Consider the following 21,796-nt stretch of genomic DNA (forward strand, 5'->3'; position numbering starts at 1 on the left):
TAAATATTTGTTGAATGAATCTAGCTAGCAATTTTGGAGGAAGACTATCACTACGATATGTTCTTGGGAACAGTCTCTGCCCTAGTCTCTTCCTGTATCTTATTCTTTGCTTCCTTATCACCATGAAGTGGAGAATGTGCAGCTACAGCCAGGAAGCAAGCAACCGTGGACTGGCTGCTCTGAAACTGAGAGCCCAGTACATCTTAGGTTTTTCTCCCAGATCTTTTGACATAGCAGCAAGAAAAGCGGCCAGTGCAAAGACAGATAAACTCACAGGTTGGAAGGATGGCCATAACACTAAAAATTTCATAATTCTCTTGTTAATACATGTTGATTGATTACTAAATCGGAAGCTGAACACCTTGTACATATAACTAGGTTGAAGCTTCACAGGTACCTATAAGGCAAGTATTATTATTATATCCATATTTTATAGAAAAGGAACTGAAACCTGGAATATTTTAGCAACTTTTTAATATAAAAAGCCCCAATCAATAAGCTAAAGAATTTCATCTAGAGAACTGAACTACTGAGGGAAACAATTAGCAACCACACAGCTAAGACCGGATTCAAGCGTCATATAGGTACTGCAAACTTACTGCATACGGACATGGCCTGGCCACCACAGGCACTGTGTTGGGTACAGAGTATAGCAAAGCCAACCTGAAACTTCATCTTTTACTTGATTTCTCACGGTGTCTCAAACTCTCCCAGGCTCTCCTACCACAGAGCATTTCTTCATCCCGGAAGTTTCCTGGCTCTGCAAATCTCTTCATCCCTAGTACATATGGTCCATCTTTGCCATAATCTAATACTTAAAGTCAAGGTTTAACATATTGGCCTCAACATTTGTACAGAACACTCTTTTGTTTCCATCGTCCTAGAGTTGTCATTTCAAACCTTTAAACTTGGACTCTTTCATCTTATACCTCTCACTACAGCTTGCTTCATGAGAGATAAAGTTATTAAATTACAACTTCTTCATGAACACCCTTAATCCAAGGTTTAGCCCCCAGAGTCTTCACATAACATCCTTCTGAACCCCCTATCAAGACTCAAATCAGACCAACCTATACAGATGGAATATTTGGCTTGTAATCACTTCTGAAATGTTGTTTTCTTCCCATCTTCATTGTCAGAAACTGGCCCAAGGCATTGCCTTCTATTAGCTGCATGCCCTTCTAAGTGCATTCCTCATCTGCCAGTGTGCTCTGCCCAACTCATTCTTCATGTAGAATATTTGAAAGTTATCAAACCCTACTATGTAAAAACTTCCAATTCTCCTTTCTAAAAAGTACAAAAGCAAAATTATTCATCTATTTTACATCCTGGCTGCAGCCTCTCCCCCAACCTCTCCCTCCAGTCCCTCTCCCCCATCCCTCCAACCCCATTCTCTTCCATCTCCACCCAGGAAAGGGCAGGTCTCCTATGACTATCAATAATAGTCTCCTATGGCATATCAAGTTGCAGTAAGACTAATCATCTCCCCATGTATTAAGGCTGAGTAAGGTGACCCAGTATGAGAAGTAGGGTCCCCAAAGCCAGTAAGAGTCAAGATTATCCCTGTTCCTTCTGTTAGTAGTCCCACAAGAGGACCATGCTATGCAACTGTCACATATATGCACAGTACCTAGATCAGTCCCATGCAGGCTCACTTGTAGTTGGTTCAGTCTCTGCGAGCCCCTGTGATCCCAGGGGAGTTAATTGTGTGAGCCTCCCATGGTGATCTTGACCCCTGTGTCTCCTACACTCCTTTCTCCTCCTCCTCAGCAGATTCCCCAATTCCACCTGATGTTTGGCTCTGGGTCTCTACATCTGCCTCTATCCGGTGCTGGATGATACCTATCTGGTGACAAGTGGGCCAGACTCCAATCTGGTCACAGGAGGTGGCCAGTTCCGGCTATTTATCCACTACTGCAAGGAATCTAACCTGGGGTCCCCCCCCATAGACTTCTGAGAGATTCCCATGTCGTGTCAGGTTTCCACCTTACCCCAAAATGCCCCCCAGCAGTTCCCCTTAGTTCTCTCCAGGTCAACCTGATCACCCATGTCCCCATCCCCATCTGACCTCAGTCCACTCCCAAAATCTCTTCTATTGCCTCTTCCCAGGGGGACCTGGGTGTCCCTCCACAAGCTCTCTTTGTTACCTAGTCTCTCTGGGTCTGGGGATTGCAGCATAGCCATCCTTTATTTACAGGTAACATCCACTTGCGAGTGAGGACATGCCATGTTTGTCTCTATCCGTCTGGGTTACCTTGCTCAAGATGATTTTTTTTTCTAGTGGCATCCATTTACCCTCAAATTCAATTCCTGCTGTCCTTGCTTTTAGCAGCTGAGTAATACTCCATTGTGTAAAAGTACCACACCTGCTTAATCCATTTCTTCACAGAGAAAAATCTAGGTGGTTTCCAGGTTCTGGCTGTTACAAATAAAGCGGAAAAGCAAAACTTCTTAACACAAAGCACACAGACTCATTTATCTGGTTTCTAAATACACGGTACATTTCCCACGGCTCATTGTTCCTTACCCGATCTATAACTCACCGTGTCCACCTTACTGGAGGTCATCATGCATTTGCCCTCTCTACTTAGCTTTCCTTACTGTTTTTTCCCATCCCATGAAAGAAAATAACTTTATAGTGATCTCGTCTATAAACTTAACATATACATCTACAAATACCTAGAGAGAATAATTGACAAGTGACCATCTAATGCACCGAATGCCTAGTAGCTATTTGGTAGTGTTTGAAACAAAATTCACTGGGTTTAAATTTCTCAACTTGCCAGTGATAAACCTTTGACGAGTTACCTAAACAGCTTATTCATCCGATGAAGCACCGTCATACCAGAATAGCACATGCAGGATTTCACGTAGGCTCCTAATGATTGATACGTGCAGTATCTATCTATATATCTATATACAGATATACATAGATATATAGATATATAGATATAGATATATATACTCTACTTAGGACAGCTCTGTATAAAGTGACTCTCCCCCACCCTCCCTCTCTCTTTCTCCCCTTACTCCCTCCCTACCTCCCTCTTTTCCTTTCCTCCCCCTCTTTTTCTCTCTCTGTGTTACATGTGGGTGTACATACTATGAGGGCCTTGTGGAGACCTGGGCTGAGACAAGACATCCTGTTAATAACTTCTCCAACCTTATGGCTTTCAGGTAGGTCCTCACTGAACCTAAAGTTAGCTGCTTCAGGAGAATGGCTGACTAGCAAGCTGCTGCACCCTCCTGTCTCCAGCCCCAACAATGGAGTCGCAGACATACATTGTCATGACAGGCTGCTAGGGATCCAAACCTGGGTTCTCATGCTTACAAAGCAAGCATTTTACCCAGGGAGCCCGCTCCCCAGCCCCAAAGTGAACATTTTTACCCAAGAATTCTGTGTTCAGCTAAACTGTCCCTCAAGTGAAAAGGGTGACTCTGTATGTAAAAGCTCCTCAGAAAATACATAATTCAGTCAGACCTCCTGAAAAAGTTATTGATATGATACTCCAGAGATCTGAAAAAAAAAAGAGCCAAAGCAAGTTATGCAACAAAAAGGAAAACAACACAGGAGTGAGGGAACATTCTAATACTTAAAATATTATGAAACCTTAATGATAACTTTCAGTTTAACTTTGTTCTTAAATATATAGTATAAGACTATACATGATAAGAAAATGCTATGGTAATCTATAATAAAAAGCTAATTTAAAAATATGTGAACAGAAAAAATTCATTTGAATATTAAAAGCTCTGTGATTTTACCCAAAGAAACCAATTTAACATCAAGACATAAAAATAAAACTGCATAATGTATAACAATACATTAAATGTAGCTTAAAATTTTATACAAAAATTTCAACAAACAAAACCAAGGACTCAAAAAATGCTCTGATACTTAAGGCCAAATACTCACTTTTTAGCTTCATGACACAAAATAGGTATTTTTGTTTCAAAATAAAGACTGATAAAAATAAACTGAGCAACTTAATTTCCACATAAACACGTGGAAGGTGTGCTGATTTTTATAAATAACAACAATGAAATTATCTGGAGAAGACAAAAATAAGGAAAAGCACCAGGACAAAGCAATGAGGCATTGTAAATATAGAGCATGCAAAACAACAGGTCAACAGACAAGAAAAGCCCTGGCGATGCTGACAATATGCAGACACATATGAGTGTCACTATGAAAACAATGATTCTAGAAGCAATTTGAAAAATAATTCAACTATTCAACTATAATAGTGTTTCTGTATGCTATTTGAAGCGGAATTTGAAATGGAAAGTCATATGTACACGAAAAGATGACTCTGGGTATTTAATATCAAAAAAATCAACAAGATTGCATCAGAAAAACAAAAGGAAGATAGGAGTCAACATTTTTTTCCCAGACAAAAAGAGAACACAAAGGAAACTTACGTAAAGACACAAAACAAAAGCCGGGCAGGGGTAGCGCAGGCCTTTAAAATCAGCACTCAGGAGGCAGAGGCAAGGGCATCTCTGAGTTCAAGGCCTCCTGGCCTATTAGTGTGATGTAACATCACTTAGTGGAAAAAAATCTATATGGTTTCTGCAAATCTACTTCATGGCATCCACAAATGGACTCAGTGACATTGAGCAAACAGCATGAATTTAAAACATTTCCTCTAAATCCATAGGGCCCTGGTTACAAAATATTGGAAAAATTGTTATGAAAGTCTGAGAGAAGACAGATTCCTTTGCCACTGGTCCAGTAACTAATACTCTCATGAGAGCTTCAGCAACACAACAGAACAAAAGGACAGCAACAAAAGGAGCAGGAACCAGCGAGCGCAGTACCTGAATTGGCAGCCAGTTACTGTCTCCTGGTGGAAGACCACTGAATGCACCGAAGAACTGAGAATGAGGAGCAGAAGGAAGGAGAACATGAGCAAGGAAGTCAGGATCACGAGGGGTGCGTTCACCCACTGAGACGGTGGGACTGATCTAATGGGAGCTCACCAAGGCCAGCTGGACTGGGAGTGATGGAGCATGTGATCAAAATGGACGCTCTGAACGTGGCTGGTAATGAAGGCTGACTGAGAAGCCAAGGACAATGGCACTGGGTTCTGATTCTACTGCATGGACTAACTTTGTGGGAGCATGGTTTGTTTGGATGCTCACCCTTACAGACCTGTATGGAGGGGGGAGGATCTTGGACTTCCCATGGGCAGGGAACCCTGACTGCTCTTAGGACTGGAGAGGGAGGGGTAGCTGGGGAGGAGGAGGGAAAAGGGAGGCGGGGAGGAGGTGAAAATTTTTAATAAATAGATACTAAATAAATAAAAAGAAAAAAGAACTGAGAATGATTAATAAATTGTACAAGTCTCATATATCAGATGTCATAAGTGATGTTTTACAAAATATTTTTGCTACAGTATCCAGATAATATAGCTAGGAACAAATTTAGCCAGCAAAAACTGGGCTCTAATGAGGTAAATGTTTACTTTGAAAAAAAAAAAAGACTACTAAAAAAGGAAGTTAAGTCATAGCGTGTTCTTGGGTGGAGAAGAAAACAATCATAACAATAAAAAAAAAGGATTTTTTGGTTTTTATTTTGGTTCTTCCCATATATGAGGATCCTTAAACTCTTATAAACATTACATCATTTTTATTCTTCAAAAAGCCCCTTGAGACCATTTAATAATTATTTCCAGTTTTAAAATGAGTAAACACTTTTTTTTCAAGTGCACACAAAATAGTCACCAATATAGCTCTACTTGTATTCCTAAAAACAACGGATAACCACTTGTAAGTGAGTCTTTCTGGGGAGCCTAACTACTCTTAAGGGTAGGCTGCAAGACCAGCAGGAGATGCCCAACAGAAAATGAACTCAATGGTATCTTAGGAGGCTCCTTGTGTCATAATTCTGTGTCAGGGTTTTCTCTTTTTTCTTTTCTCCTTTTAATTGTATCTTTTTTATTTTTAATGTGTTTATTTTTCACTTCTTTCGCTCTGAAAATCTTTTGAGTATCTATTACAGCTTCAGGTTTTGTGTTTTTTTGGGATTCCTGAGTATGTGAATGTGTGGGTCTCTGTGTCTAATCTGTTTCTTGTGTCTTTTCTTGGGCATTTTTCCTTCTGTTTGTTTTATCCTATTCTGGTACACTAGGCTTTATTTTGTCTCATTATATTTTACTATTACCCCTTTGAAGCGTATTTGTTTTCTAACGAGAGACATAAAGGGGTAGGTTTAAACAGGAGAGGATGCGGGGAGGAACTGGGAACAGTAGAGGGAAGGGAAACAGTTACCAGTGTATATATATTATGTAAAGAAAAATCTATTTTTAATAAAATAAAATCCTTTGTTTCAGAGTTATTCAAAAAATCAGGTTGTTTTATTAATTATGTGAATAACGATATCTTAAAATAAATTTATAATGACTGATAAAATTTTTAAATGGTAAAACACACAACAAAGTTATAAAAAATAATTAAATTATACAAAGTACAGTATCTAATTGTCTTAGTGTTTCTATTGCTGTGGAGAGACACAAGACCACTGGAACTTTTTTTAAAGAAAAACATTTAGTTGGGGTGGCTTACAGTTTCAGAGGTTTACTCCATTATTATCAGGATGGGACATGGTGGCATGAAGACAGATGTGGTGCTGGGGAAGGATCTGAGTGTTCTTCATCTTGACCTGCAGGCAACAGGAAGTGAACTGTCTCACTGGACATAGCTTGAGCATATATGAGACTTCAAAACCCGCCTCCACAGTAACTCACTTCCTCTAACAAGGCTACACCTACTCCAGAAAGGCCCCATCTCCCTATGGGGATCATTTTCTTTCAAACCACCACACTAATCATATCTAATTTAACTAGAAATAAATAGGAAAAATGCTATCTAAGAAATCCCCCAAATAGTAAAGAATTAAACAGTGTTTTTATAAGTAATTTACTGGTGAAAGCAACTGTCATTCAAGAAATTCGATAATTTAAATTGAGGTGAGTCTAGCAAAATATTTGTAATTCAGTTAAATCAGTATTTAGAAAAAAATATCATTAACCTACATACTAGAAAATAAGAAAGATTTCAAAAAACATAAGACCCACTTTAGGAACCTGGAAATGAAAGGGAAATGGATATAAACAAGACAGATGGAGAAATAATAAAGAACAGAAACCAGTGTCATTAAAAACAGAGGGGAAAATAGTGAATCTAGAAGTTTGTTCTTTGGAAACATCAATAATAATATACATTTCTATTCAGAATTATCAATAAGCAGAAAGGAAGTACCAATATCAGAAATTAAAATGGAAGTCTCACTACACCAGAGACCAAAAAGTACAGTAAGGGAATATTATGAATAGTTTTGTGCACATAAATTTCATAGCTTAGATGAAAATGAACAAACTTACCAAAAGATGCATACTACCAAAGTTCAGTGAATTCGTAAGAATTAAATTGCCCAAGTATTTCTACTGCTAACTTTAAAGACTGAACTAGAAGCTTTCATCAAAGCCATCATTAGGATCATATCTTCTGGGGTCCTTAAACCTGAGTCAACTGGGTAACAGAACTGTGACGCTCCCAGGATTCCTGTGTTCCCTGCCTCAGTGAACACGTGGTCTAAGGGCCAGTTCTGCAAATATGGGTTGAATGAATACCATTGTGCCATGCCACCTGTGGTGTAGACCTTTGGTGTTTATGCTTGGTGAAAATACAACCAAAAAACTAACAAAATCCAACAAAGTGATAATGTACATGGCAATCTGTATCTGAAAAAGCAAACTGTCTAAAGAAATAACAGAGCAATTAGGCTTAAAACATTTCTCTAAAGCCGTGATTCATTATGTAGACAGCAAAAAGAGGTAAAAAAAAAATAACTAACATGGATTTCAGTAGAGGCTTGACTTAAGCAAAATTTGATGATAATCTCAAAATAAATAATGATAAAAAATAATCCTGAAATCCTGGTTGTACACATGTTTGTACAAAGCCTTCAGGGACTTTTGAGAGCATAAAACAAGATTTCATCATAGAGGACCCTATCCATGGTGACTTTATTTTTCTGAAGGTGGTCATCAGACAGGGATTTATCTGCACACAATGTGTGTATCACTATAAAAGATGAGAAAGGTCACCATCCATGAGTACCTGCCTCCCACCTACTGATCTACATCTTGTGTACACGCAAGGTTTGCAGAGTTGAATTCAGAAGAAATGAAATCCAGAAGAAATGAAAAACGTCCCTTTCTTCAGGACATCAAGAACACATGAGTGAAAAATGTGACTCTCTACGACTCCAAGGAAGCTCCGGATGTAGAAGAGGTGGTTCAATCTGGCACAGCACATTTTGACAAAAATGATTATAACTTTTTAACAACCTCCAAATGCTGATTCACGATAGGTTGCAATGGAGAATGATAACAGCTGTCTTGTTTGTCTCCTGGAAATAATGACTGGAACTCCCCAGAATCATGTCTTCCATAAACTCAGAACACTGATGGGCTACAAGTACTGCCCCGAGTACAATGCTGGCGTGGACAAGTGAGTCTGCTGGAGTGATGCTAACATGGCGTCTAAATAATGAGAGAAAATCTGGTCTGCTGATTCCTTTGTGTTCTGTGGAACTTTGAAATTAGAAAAGCAAAAATAAATTATCAGAAAGTGGCACAGTAAAAAAAAAAAGTCCTATCAAACAAAATTGACTATATAGTTAATTGAGCTGAAGGAAATACCTACTTTTAAAGTTTGCTAGCTTTGTAGCTTTATTGTATGATAATCCATAATTACTATGAGAAGATGTGAATTAATTATGAAATAACAATTGTCTGCAAGTATGTGGATTTGTCATTTATGGGTTCTATACCATATAACTCTCAAAGATTATTCTTCAGACATCAAGAAGTTTATCTGTTTCCATGCAAAAAAATAAATCTTAAAGAAAAGTCCTAGTTCAAACAGCTTTATCAATAAGCTCTGCCAAAGCATTACATTAAAAAAATCAATATCAACTCTAAAATCTCTTCTATAACAAATAAGAGTAAAGGATATTTCCCAGTACAATCTCTGAGGCTGGCATTTTTCTGCTATGAAAGCTAGACAAATAATTAAGCTAGAAGCAAGAAAAGTACAAAGCAATATTTCTCATTAGTATAATTACCAAAATTCTCAACAAAACTGACAAATTGAATCCAAAACAATGTTATAAATATGACCAAATGAGATTTCTCTTTGAATACTAGACTGGTTCAACATTTGAAAGATCATCAAAGTAACTTTTACATAAAATATTACATTATTAACATATTACATGAGAAAATAAATAATGATTTCTCCAAATTCAGGAAAAAAATAGCCACATCAGTCAACATGGAAAAGGCTGGCAGCCTCTCTGTCTCTCCCAGATGAAAACTTTGCATGGAATACAAAGAGCAGCTACCCAGAGCATCTGAAGCTTTAATGACATTCTACAAAAGCAAAATTATAAAGACACAGAGAAGACAAGTGGTAGTCAGTATCTGGTTGTGGAAAGAGAGCCTACCTATAAGATGTAAGGAAACATTTGTGGTGTGGCAGGACTGCTTTTCTGTGTCCTGGTACAGTAATGACTACATACCATTACGAGATGCCCTGGAATTGGGCATAAAAAATGGGTGCAAATTTTAATTGTGCAAAATCACCCCAAACTGGACATGGTGTTGCACACCCATTCCAGCACCTAGAAAATGGAAGCATAAGGATCCTGAGCACCAAACCAACTTAAACTATGTATGGAGACCTTGCCTCCAACAGCAGTTACCTAAGGCATTTCCCGGGTTGGGGTTGATATGGAAACCTAGTGCAGTAGAAACTCTCAGGATTTTATGAGGGCAACCCAAAAGAAGACGTCTCGAAATGGATGATTCAGAACCTGAACAGGTCATCCTCTATAACCAGGCAAGACCTCCAGAAGTGATACTCGGACACTAATCTAGCCACAAAACATTCGACCTATTATCTATCCCATCTGCAAGATGTACTGGGGAAATTGAGGCACAAAGCTTGTAGGAATGGGCAACCAATGACTAGTCTAACTTGAAGCCCAACCACAAGAGGGAGCCCCTTCCTGACAATGTTTTTATGACCAGAAATCAGAGACTGGATAGCCCAGAGACTTCTGATAGAAACAAAAACAAACAAACAAAAAAAAACAATAAAATGATTCCTAATGATATCCATATGTACTCATACATCAGTGCCTATCCCAATCATCATAGAAGAGGATACCAAGGGCAGTTCATGGAAGCAGATGAAGAGACCCACAGTCAAACATTAGATAGTTAGAGAGCCTGTCTTGGATTTTTACTGTTGTAAAGAGACATTTAATTGAGGGGGGCTCACTTACAGTTTCGGAAGTTCAGTCCATTATCAATGGTGGGAGCATAGCAGCATGCAGGCAGATGTGGTATTGGAGCTGAGAGTCCTACATCTTGACTCAGAGGCTACAGGAAATTGACTGAAAATCATACTGAGGGAAGCTTGAGCAAAAGAGACCGCAAAACCCACCCTCACAGTGACACACTTCCTCCAGCAAGACCACACCTCCTAATAGTTTTCCTCCCTTTAGGGGCATTTTCTCTCAAACCATCACAAAGCCCAAATTAAAGATCTACAATGGATCCCTCCCCTTGGAGCTGGGAAACCCAATAGAAGAGGGGAAGAAAGAATTGTAGGGGCCAGAGGCGTCGAGGACACTAGGAGAAGATAGCCCACAGACTTCAACTAAGTAGGCCTCCTAGGGATCCACAGAGATTGAACCAGCAATCACGAAGCCTGCATGGGTTTGTGCTAAGTTTTCTGAACATATGTTATGGTTTTAGCTTGATGTTTTTGTGGGACTCCTAACAGTGGGAGTTGTGATGCCTCTGACTCTTTTGACTGTTCTTGAGACTCCTTTCCTCTGACTGGGTTGCCTCACCCAGCCTTGACATGACATTATGTACCTAGTCTTATCCTACTTTGCTATGCTATGTTCAGTGGATATTCCTGGGAGGCCTGCTCTTTTCTAAAGAGAAATAAAGGAGGAGAGGATCTGGAGGAGAGAAGAGATAGGGCAGGGTAGGGGAATGGAGAGGGTAACTATATTGAAAACAGTTAATTAATTAATTAAAAACTCAGTAAGAGTTCTGTATATTAAGTCAAGGTATGGGCTTTCTAGAAAGTTGAGCAAAAAGGCTGCTAAGAGGTTTGAAAAGTGTAGAAAGTACTTTTACAATCTGCTCACCAGTTCTGGATTGTTGGTTGGTTGGTTGGTTGGTTGGTTGGTTGGTTGATTGGCTGGTTGGTTGGTTGACTTTTGAGATAGCAGAAATGGGGAACTAGGTACTAGGTGGTGGGGATATAGCTCAGCAACAGATTTCTTCTTCTATATTATCTCCAGCACCTCACAAAGAGTGAACATAAATATCTCTAAACTGAAGGTATAATCAGATTTGCAGAGACCACCAAATGAAACCAGAGAGATAAGTGGATAGATGAATAGAAGATAGATAGATAGATAGATAGATAGATAGATAGATAGATAGATAGATAGATACATGCATACATACATGCATACATATATACATAAATACATATATACATACATAAGTACTAGATACACAGCAAGATGATACATGCATGCACATATACATACACAGGTAATAAACCAAGAAAATCATGGCTTAATGAAATTTTAAAAGTCTAGGTTGAAAATAAGATTCTAGAAACTTTCAGAGAAGAAAGATAACCTACTATGTAAAAGTATCGAGAGGAAAACTGAAAGCTGGAAGGAAGGAAATAGAGACAATCACTTCAAAATTCAGAGAGTTCATAGAGTCCAACCACAGCCCAGGCATACCATCATACCATCCCCAAAGATATTATCAGGATACTGTAAGGATTATGTGCTCTAGCAAATTATATATATATATATATATATATATATATATATATATATATATAATGCCCACTTGGTGAACTCTATTAGCAGAGCCCTTCCACCTAAACAAGAAAATAAATTCTGAAGAAATAGTGTTTGGGTTCCCAGAACAGGAAAGCCAGCATCACAGTGTGGTAATGGGAGCTCCCAGGCACAGAGTGGCCTCAATAGAACTCAGTAATCAGCATATCTGGAAAACAGCACATGAGAAGGCTGCAGGCCCCAAGCAAAACAAAGCCAAGTGGAGAGAAAGGGAAAGTGGCAGTACATTGGGTGTTCTTGGCCATTTTTTGAAGAATACTTTGATTTGGCCCTATAATTTTTTTTATTGAAATAGAATTACATCACTTTTCCCTCCCTTTCCTTCCACTGAAAACCTTCCCTGATACCCTCCCTCCAACCCTCCCATGCTTCCCAGCTCTCAAGTCGACAGCCTCTTTATCTTTATTATTTTGCATGTATACAAATACACACGCACACATGTATGCACACATGTATGCACACAGGTATAAGTAACCTGCTGAATCTATTTCTGTTGATTTTGTGTTTACGATTACAGGGCTGATCACTCTGCATTGGACAATCAATAACTGGGCTCATCCCTAGAAGAGACTAATTCTCCTCCTGCCAGCAATTATTAGTTGCCTGTAGGTTTTTGTCTAGGGGTATTCCTCTTCCTTAGTAGTATGTCCTTCGATATGTTTCTGGTCTGGTTTGTGTAGCCATGTCTAGGAAAGACTGTTTTACAACAAACTTCTTGGTATTCTGGCTTTTAGAATCTCTTTTCTTCCTTTTCTGCAATGTTTCCTGAGCCACAGATGCAGGAACCGTGCCTATTGGGCCCGGGCAGCCCCACAACCAATAGATTTCTGCATTGTGTGCAGCTGTGGCTTTGTGGGACAGTCTGCATCTGCAGTGAAAAAGAGGCCTCTTTGATGAGTGGTAGTAGCCACACTTACCTGTAAGGGTATGAGGATGTTCTAGAGTGTAGTAAAGAACGAGGCAGGTCTAGCTAAGTCGCAGTAGTAGATCCCTTTCTAAGGTTCATGGCCTCCCTAACCATGAGAAGCTGCCAAGGTTTTTCTCCTGCTGAGGGGGCTTTAAGTCCAACTAAACAGCTATTGGCTGCCACCTACATGTAAGTGCCCCTTTTTGCACCTTAATGAAAGTGTTGTCAATTGCTCTGACTCATAGTTATTGCAGCTGAGTTGAACTTTTTAATTTCTTCCCTCCTTTGGAGGCTAGAATAGTATTTTCAAGAGCCATAGCTAGATTACAGGAAAACGGTTTTCGGGTCAGAGCCAGCTCAAGTCCTCTGAGTCCTGTGTCCTAAACATGTGGTGTCTTCAGCAATAGGGGTCTACACTCCACCCAAGAGAGGCAATCAAAGGCTGCATCAATAATTTATACTGTTTGGGGAGTCACTTGGACAACCCTGACCAACATTTCAGAATGAAGTTTCTCCTGCCTCCTACTGGGGCTTCTGTTAGTCTATGATTCTTGTGGGATATTTTATTTATGTTTTAATAAATAAAGCTTGCCTAAAGTTCAGAAGAGCAAAGCTAAGCCACTAGAGGTCAGACAGTGGTGCACACATCTGTAATCCCAGGATTTGGAAGACAGAGGCAGATGTATCTCTGTGAGTTCATGAACACTATGGGTTACACAAATTGAATGCTGAAACAAATCCAAGTGGTGGTGACTCACACCTAATGCCAGTACAAGAGAGTCAGCCTTTAATCCCAGCACCAGAGGGAATATAAAATGGGAAGAGAGAGAGGTCTAGTCTGCTGAGTCTGTTTTGCCTGCTTAATCTGTGGTCACCCAGCCTTGGTAGAGGTAAGACTTCTCTAGTGACTTGACTGTTTTCCTCTTCTGGTTTTCAGGTTGAACCCCAATATCTGACTCTGAATTTTTATTATTCATGCTATAGAAAACATAGTTATACCAAGTGTGCAACTTCCTTTAATGTGTGTGTGCACACAATATTAATTATATTAATGTATAATTAATGTATATTAATTATATTAATATTGAAGACCAGAATAGCAGTTCCTCCAGTATTCTTCTTTTGGTTTAGCATTAGCAAGTTTAAGAAACAAATCTTTACAGAGTAAAACCATTGTCCCACAGCACTTCCCCCCTTCTTTTTTCAAAACAGAAACTCTAAATTGAATATCCCTTGTTTAGCTTTTTGTCCATTATCTATAACATCTTGTAACCAACATTCTAAACAAAAGTAAACATCCATAATCCATTTTCTTGGGAATGTGGGTGTAGTTTTCTAGACTGCTTCCTGCTGATTGGGGGTACTTATAATCTTATAGGGACCTAAAGAGAATCTCAAATTTTGGTCAAGTCCTGACTGGAAAATTCTGTGAGGCTTAATCATCTCAGCTAGCAGTCTTGAAATTGTTCTGGATGTAGAACTCAGACATCTTGGTCATCTGCTCTTATTGGAGATTTCTCAGGAGGTCTTCCTTGATCAAACCTAATTTTTCTTAGCCCAGAATCCACAGCTTCTCATTTCATGTGGAAACAAAAGCAAAACCTCTTCACCAAAGTAACATACCTTTTGACTTAAATTTTTAAGTGAAAGCATTTTTAAAAGATATATGTTGGATTAATCCAGCAACATTTACAATCAAATATCTTTTAGCAGCTTTTGCTCCTTCCTTGGCCATCAAACTATTTAAAGACAACACAATAGCATACAGTATCCAGACTCTCTGTGAATTTTTCATCTTTACATGGCTTTACTCTATTTCTTTTATTTTTATTTTTAATTTTTGACTTTTTGAGACAGAGTTTCTCTGTGTATCTTTAGCTGTCCTGGAATTCACTCTTTACTCTGTAGACCAGGTTGTCCTTGAACTCACAGAGATCCGCCTGCCTCTGCCTTCCAAGTGTTGGGATTAAAGGTGTGTGCCACCACACCCAACTACTCTCTTATTTCTTTTTTTATTTTAAGGACTTAATCCTTCTTTTCTCTCCAAGTCTACATATATTTTTAAACACACAGTAAACTTTTTAGAGGTTTTCTTCATCTTTGAATCTATCTTTACTGCATATCTCTCTTTTTCTGACCACATGGGTTTTTAATTTGCTAAGCAATGTGGCTAGGATTAAAGCCATGGCTTTGATGGCTGGATCCAGCCCATTCCTTAGCTTTTATTTTTGAGAGTTTAGCCTCATGGCAGAGGTACTGGCCAGAGCCATGTTTATTGCCACAACTCTATGGCGTTTCAAGGTCCCTGCCACCACCAAAAAGCATGCAGTTAGCTTTTCATCAACACCTTTTAAGTGTTTTGTGGCATATGTCTTAAAAGAGCTATGAGGTTTTGCAGCTAAAGCTGAGTCAGGAAGTCTCTCTTAAATTACAACACTTGCCTCTAGCAAGCAGAGCCCACCAGAGAAAGTGCTGTTATCAATAAACTGTGCTTAACTCTATTCTTTTCTGTCTAGAATCACTTTCCAAGTTCTTTCAGGCTTTCTGTGGATGTAATTGTCCATGTTGGGTGCCATTTGTTGCCAGAGGTTTTTCTGTCCCACCAGGTCTCATCCATTTAGTCCCAAATAAACACACAGAGGCCTACATTAATTATAACTGGTTGGCCCAGTAGCTCAGGCTTCTTCTTAACTAATTCTTATAACTTATATCAGCCCATTATTCTTGTCTGTGTTATCCATGTAGCTTGGTACCTTTATCAGTGAGGTAATCACATCTTGCTTGCTCTGTGTCTGGCTTCCTTTGCATTTGGCTATAACTGTGGACTGAAACTTTCCTCTTCTCATAATTCTCATTGCCACGCTTCTACTTCCTGCCTGGCTACTGACCAATCAGCATTTTAGTAAACAAATACAAGAAATAAATCTTTACAGGGTAAAACCATTGTCCCACAGCAGTCTTCCTTGTTATTTAAACAGAAAAGGGGAAATGGTGTAGGATGTCCTTCTATATATGTGTTGTTTTTATTGGTTGATGAATAAAGAATCTGGCTTAGTCTGTCAGAGGGCAGAGTAGAGCTAGGCAGGGAAAACTAAACTGAATTCTTGGAGAAAAAAGGCAGAGTCATGAGACACCATGTAGCCCCTGCCAGAGACAGATTCCAGATGCCAAATGCCACATGGAACTTTACCCAGTAAGCCATAGCCGTATGGTGATACACAGATTAATGGAGATGGGTTACTATAGAATGTATGAGCTAGCCAATAAAAAGCTATAGCAAACAGGTAGTGATTAAATAATATAGTTTCTGTGTGATTATTTCAAGCCTGGGTAGCCAAGAAGGAACTAGTACCTCTACCAACAGTCTTCTGTCACTTCCTAAAATTGTTGATTGCTTTGAGGAGTTTTATGGCAAAATTTTTGAGAACCCTTGTATATAATATCACATGATTTGCAAATGGGAATAATTTCACCTTTTTCTATTTGTATTCCTTACATCCCTCTCTTACCATATTTCTCCAGCTATTTCCAAGAACCACAAAGAAGAGGAATGGGAATAGTAGTCAGCCTGCTCTCATTCCTGATTTTAATGAGATCACTTCAAGTTTTTCACTCTTTAGGATAATTTTGGTGGAGAGAATGTTCCCTCCTGTTTTACCTACTTTCTCTATGAGATTCACCATGAAAGCATGTTTCATTTTATGAAAGACCTTTCTGGCATCTAGTGAGATGATCATAGAATTTTTGTCTGTGAGCCTATTTATGATTTATTATTTTTATAGACTTACATATATTGAACCAACCCTGCTTTTTCAGTATGAACATGTTGGATGATGTTATTGATATTTGCTTGTATTTGGTTCACTAGGATTTAATTGAGAATTTTTGCATCTATGTTTATCAGAAATATCAGTCTGTATTTTGTTGTTGTTTGTCTTTTCTTGCCTTGGGAATTGGAGTGATAATGGTTTCCTAGAAAGAGTGTAGAGTGCTCCTTCTCCTCCTATGTTTTGAAGAGTTTAGGAAGGAGTGTTTGTAGTTCTTTGACAGTCTGGTGGAATTCTTCTGCAAAATCATCTGGACCTGAAAAATTTTTATTTCTTTTTGTCTAGCCATCTAGTCAGACTTCTTATTACTATTTAAATCTCCTCCTTTGCTATGTGACCCTATCCAGTGATTTTAAAAGGGATGTGAAGAAAAATAAGTAGTAAGTCAAGAAATACAGCATTCTACAAGAAAGGAACCATAACTGTAATGCACCACCAACTATAACTTAGATTATCATAGTTACTTACTTATTTAACAGCATTTATTTAAACAGAAATTCTTCTCAAATTTCAAAATGGAGATTTGGTGAGTGCATAAAGGAAGCACAGAATTGTCCTTTGTAATATAAGAAAAGTAAATACTCCTTCACACACACACACATACACACACACACACACACACACACACACACACACAAAGAAAAATGAGTTCAAAATGTAGAAATTTTAAAAAGCATAAGTCGCTTTAGGGAATAGTGTTGAAAGACACAGGTGTGGAAACTGGGGGGATAAATAAATAGTACTGAGGAGTGTTTAAATGGGCGGTCACAGAAAGTGAAGGTTAATGTTGAACCAGAACAAGGATGATACCAATTGACGTGCTAATGTGAAGAGGGAAGGCTTCAGCACCTCAGCCTAGACAAGGACCTGCAGGAACTGTCAGCTGAAATTCCTTCCCCTTCCCCCTTAACCTCCCGCAAGGCAGCAAGAACCCCTGGAGGTTCCTAGAGGTCCCACAAACTCTCCACAGTAGGAGGTGACTGTGGCCTCTTTTCCAACCTCATCTCCTGCTACCATCATTGCTCCAGACCTGTTCAACTACCTGCCATCTTCTGAACAAGGTCGGGATTTCCCTCTTCAAACCTTGTTCCCATTGTTTGTGACCAACACACATGTCCAAGCTTACCCAAAATTCACAACATTCTGTCTCTGAAGCGATGTCCGTGAGTGGAAAGAATGCATATGTCTTTCCCAACGGTCTCGTCCCAGGCCCCACCACTCTCGAGTTCTCACAGCAGAGAAATTTCTTTCTTTCTTCTCTACACTGCGATGCCACTTTGCTTCTGTTTATTTATAGGAGTTGTCGCATGCTGCCTCACACAGCAGTTATTTTTATTTCATTTTCCTGCTAAGTTATAAAATCCTTGGAACAAAGCATCTTAGGTGTCCTTGATTCCTGTCATAAAACATAAAACAGTTATCTATGAATGACTGGACACTGGGAACATTCACATTGTCAACTCCCCCCCCAAAAAAAATTCTGTGGTCACACATCTCCTAGTATTCCCAGCTGAAAATTCATAAATTTTAGGGTGGGAGAGATTATGTAAGTATTTTCAGGTTCTCTCCAACACAGAATGTGACTTTTGTTCCCCCCCCCAGGACAGTAAATTCATTGGCACTTTACCTGTACTTAACAATGACCTCCTTCTTTGATGTACATTTTGTCCCCAGCATTTATGAGTTGAGTTTTCCATCAATCAAGATGGCTCAGTGGTTAAGAGCATTGCCTGCTCTTCCAAAGGTCCTGAGTTCAATTCCCGGCAACCGCATGGTGGCTCACAACCATCTGTAATGAGGTCTGGTGCCCTCTTCTGGCCTGCAGACATACACACAGACAGAATATTGTATACATAATAAATAAATATTTAATATGAAACACTGTAGACAGGCTATCAGACAACCTGATGTGTAGTCCCTAATGGGTGCCTTGTCTCCAGTGCCAATTCCTCAAAAGTTCAAGTCCTAGAAGCAGGACTGACTTCACTCTACCAAGTAGCCCAAAGCCATTTCAGCTGTCCACAAAGAAGGAGAGTTCTGGTCAGGTGGTGGTGACATTAGGGTCACATACCTTTAACCCCAGCACTTGGGAGGCAGAAACAGGCAGATCTCTGAGTTCAGGGCCAGCCTGGTCTACAGAGTGAGTTTCTGGACAGCTAGAGTTACACAGAGAAACCTTATCTTGAGAGAGAGAGACAGAGAGAAAGACAGAGAGAAAGAGAGACAGAGTTCCGGTAGGCAAGAGCTGTGAGTGTGGCCTGAATATAAGACACCCAGAGTCCTCTCCTGTAAAGAAAAGTTTAAAAACATGATTTGAATACCTAAATTTGGTGCCGTTTCCCTAGAAGGAAGTCCTTAGCTAACTTATTTTTCACACATCCAGCAATTTTCACTTGTATAATCTTTTCTCAATCTCTGGACATTTTTTTCTTCAAGAAATTCATTAAATTTTGTCTTTTTTGTTTACAGTATAGTCAATAGAAACATTCTGTTAAGAAAGGAAAATTTAATGTAAGGTGTGTGTGTGTGTGTGTGTGTGTGTGTGTGTGTGTGTGTGTGAACTAGAAATCAGAGGTCAGGGTGAGGTGTTTTCCTCTATCACTTTTTCACATTGTGTTTTTGGGACAGGTCTCACTGAACCTGGACCTCTCTGATTGGGCTAGGCTGGCTGGTCAGTGAATCCTGGGATCCATGTGTTTCTGTCTGCCCTACTGGGCTTACAGGAGCACACCACAATGTCTAGTTTTTAATGTGGGCGCGGGCTGTCTGAACACAGGTTGTTGTGTTTGCAAACCAAGCACTTAGCCCCTGAACCATTTCCATAGACCATAAACATTATAAATTCAATGTTTTATTTCCCATAAACATTTTTAAAATGTGCTGTGATGTTCTTAGAAAAGCAAGAAATAAGGAATCTGTCCAAAAAGCATGAGCATTTGATTGACATGATGTGTATAACGTGACGTCGGCTGCAGCTGGCCTGCTTCAGATAAGATGGGACTTGTTCTGTGCACTACCAACTCCCTGAGTCCCCAGGAAGGGGACATATGAAGGAAATTCAGAAAGCAGTAGCTATGTAAAAGGACATTAGCCCACTTGAGCACATGACTCTGGCAGGCCTTGCCCTTCTCCCCCATCCCCTCTGCCTGGCTAAATGTTAGATTACATTCCTAAAGCTAGCCACCAAGGTCTAGTCCCTTATTCAGCCTCTTCCCCCTCCTGAGACTGACTACCAAGGTTGAGCTATCAATGTACCGAAGTTCAGCAATCAGAAGCCCCCTTTGGCTCACCTAATAACTTGCCCAGTTAAAATTAAACACCTCGCCCTAACACGGGGTTTCCCCTTTTGCCTTTACGAACCACCATTTTCCTAGGTGCCACATCTGTCTCCTCTCTATCCAGAGGCAGTCATTTGCCCCTTAGGACAAATGCCCTTTACCCCTCTCCCTTGTCCTTTTTCTCCCCAACTCCTTTGTTCCTTTCCCTTTCTCCCGCATTCTCTATCTCCTGTCTTTGTCTCTTATTCTCTGCCCTTTGTTCCTCTGGGGCCAATAGATCTCCTTTGTGCTGAGAACCTGGTCTCGGAGGTCTTGAAGGGATACCTATCTCTCACACAGTGAGGGTAACCTATGAGGTCTATTATGCTAGCTAAGGACAAACAGCTTGGTTAAAGAACAACTGATTTCAAACACCACAAGTATCTGTTGTTTTACTGAACCACGAGACTGAGGAAGAGAGCACGCTAAGTGTTGTCCTAAAGATGATAACATCAATTATGGCTTTTAATTGCCCTATTTCTAAGGAAGAAGGCTCTTGGTTCAGTTGTCTACTGTAGAAGTAAGCTCCAGTCTTCTCTAATTTTTTTTTTATAATCATGAGAAAGATAATGCAACAGTACCTCACAAGCAAAAAGTAAGGAAGGTTCTCCAAGAGCATTCTGGGTAGGAGTATTGACTGTTAAGTAATGAGGTTGTATTTGATGCAGAAAGAGCTTCTGATGTCAAATATGGAAGGAGGAAAAGGGAAGAGAGAAAGAGATGAAGGAGGAAAAAAATAATCAAAGTTGTAGCTTCTAACCCCATACCACCTTGGCTGGCTGCCTAACCCAGTAACTCAGCAAGAATTTCTAATAAGGACTCACTCCGTTCCCAGAGATCTCAACTCTCGTAGAATCTTAATTATAAAGTGATATAAGAGACCAGCAAGCCATACCAGGCTGGTTCCAAGGACAACACGAAGCCTCATGTGACGTGGGCACAGCCAGACGGTCTTGTCTTCAGTTTATAGTTATTTTGATTTGGATCATAGACTAGAGGCATATCTATTTGTTTGTCAAGTTCACTGTCTTCCTAAAGAACAGCCCCCTCTCTCCCAAGAAACTGTCATGGCTTTCCCTTCTAGTCACGCGTGTTAGTTACCCAACACACCTCACCTTCCCTTCACCTTCTCACTTCCTCAGATAAGCCTAGATTGGTTTCTGGATTCCCTTTTTCTCAATTTCTCTAAATTGAGTCTAATGAAAAGGGTTGTGGTCATAAAAATAGAGACTTAGAAGAATTAGGCCATCTTTACTAGCAGAGTTTCTCAACCTGTAGGTTGCTACCCCACACCAGATATCTATATTACAATCCACAGCAGTAGGAAAAGTACAGTTATGAAGTAGTAACAAAAATAATTTTATGATTGGGGGATCACCACAACATGAGGAACTGTATTAAAGGATTATGAAGCAACCAAAGTAGCCGTATGCCCAGTATTACAAAGGTTGAGAACCGCTGCTTTAGAGAGAAGGAACTGACTCATGTTGTCACAACACTGAGAAGCTGGGAGGACTGTTAAAGAGACTTGGTCTTGACAGCCTTAAAGGCTCTGAGACCAACTTGCGCTAATCCAGTTCAGTTGCTAAGAAAACATCACAGCGTCCTTCTGAAAAAAACCCTCCTTTAGGCGAAATTCACTCAAGCTTACTTTCTTTCAAGAGCACGAGTCTTAGCAGCAGTGACTCCGCCATTTCCATCATTGGCTTCACCTTTCTTCACCCTCCTCGCCCTTTCCTGGCAGCCTTAGCCCAACCTGGTGCTGCCCGTT

This window comes from Myodes glareolus, chromosome 19, assembly GCF_982192425.1.
Source record: "Myodes glareolus chromosome 19, mMyoGla1.1, whole genome shotgun sequence".
NCBI classification, from domain to species: Eukaryota; Metazoa; Chordata; class Mammalia; order Rodentia; family Cricetidae; genus Myodes; species Myodes glareolus.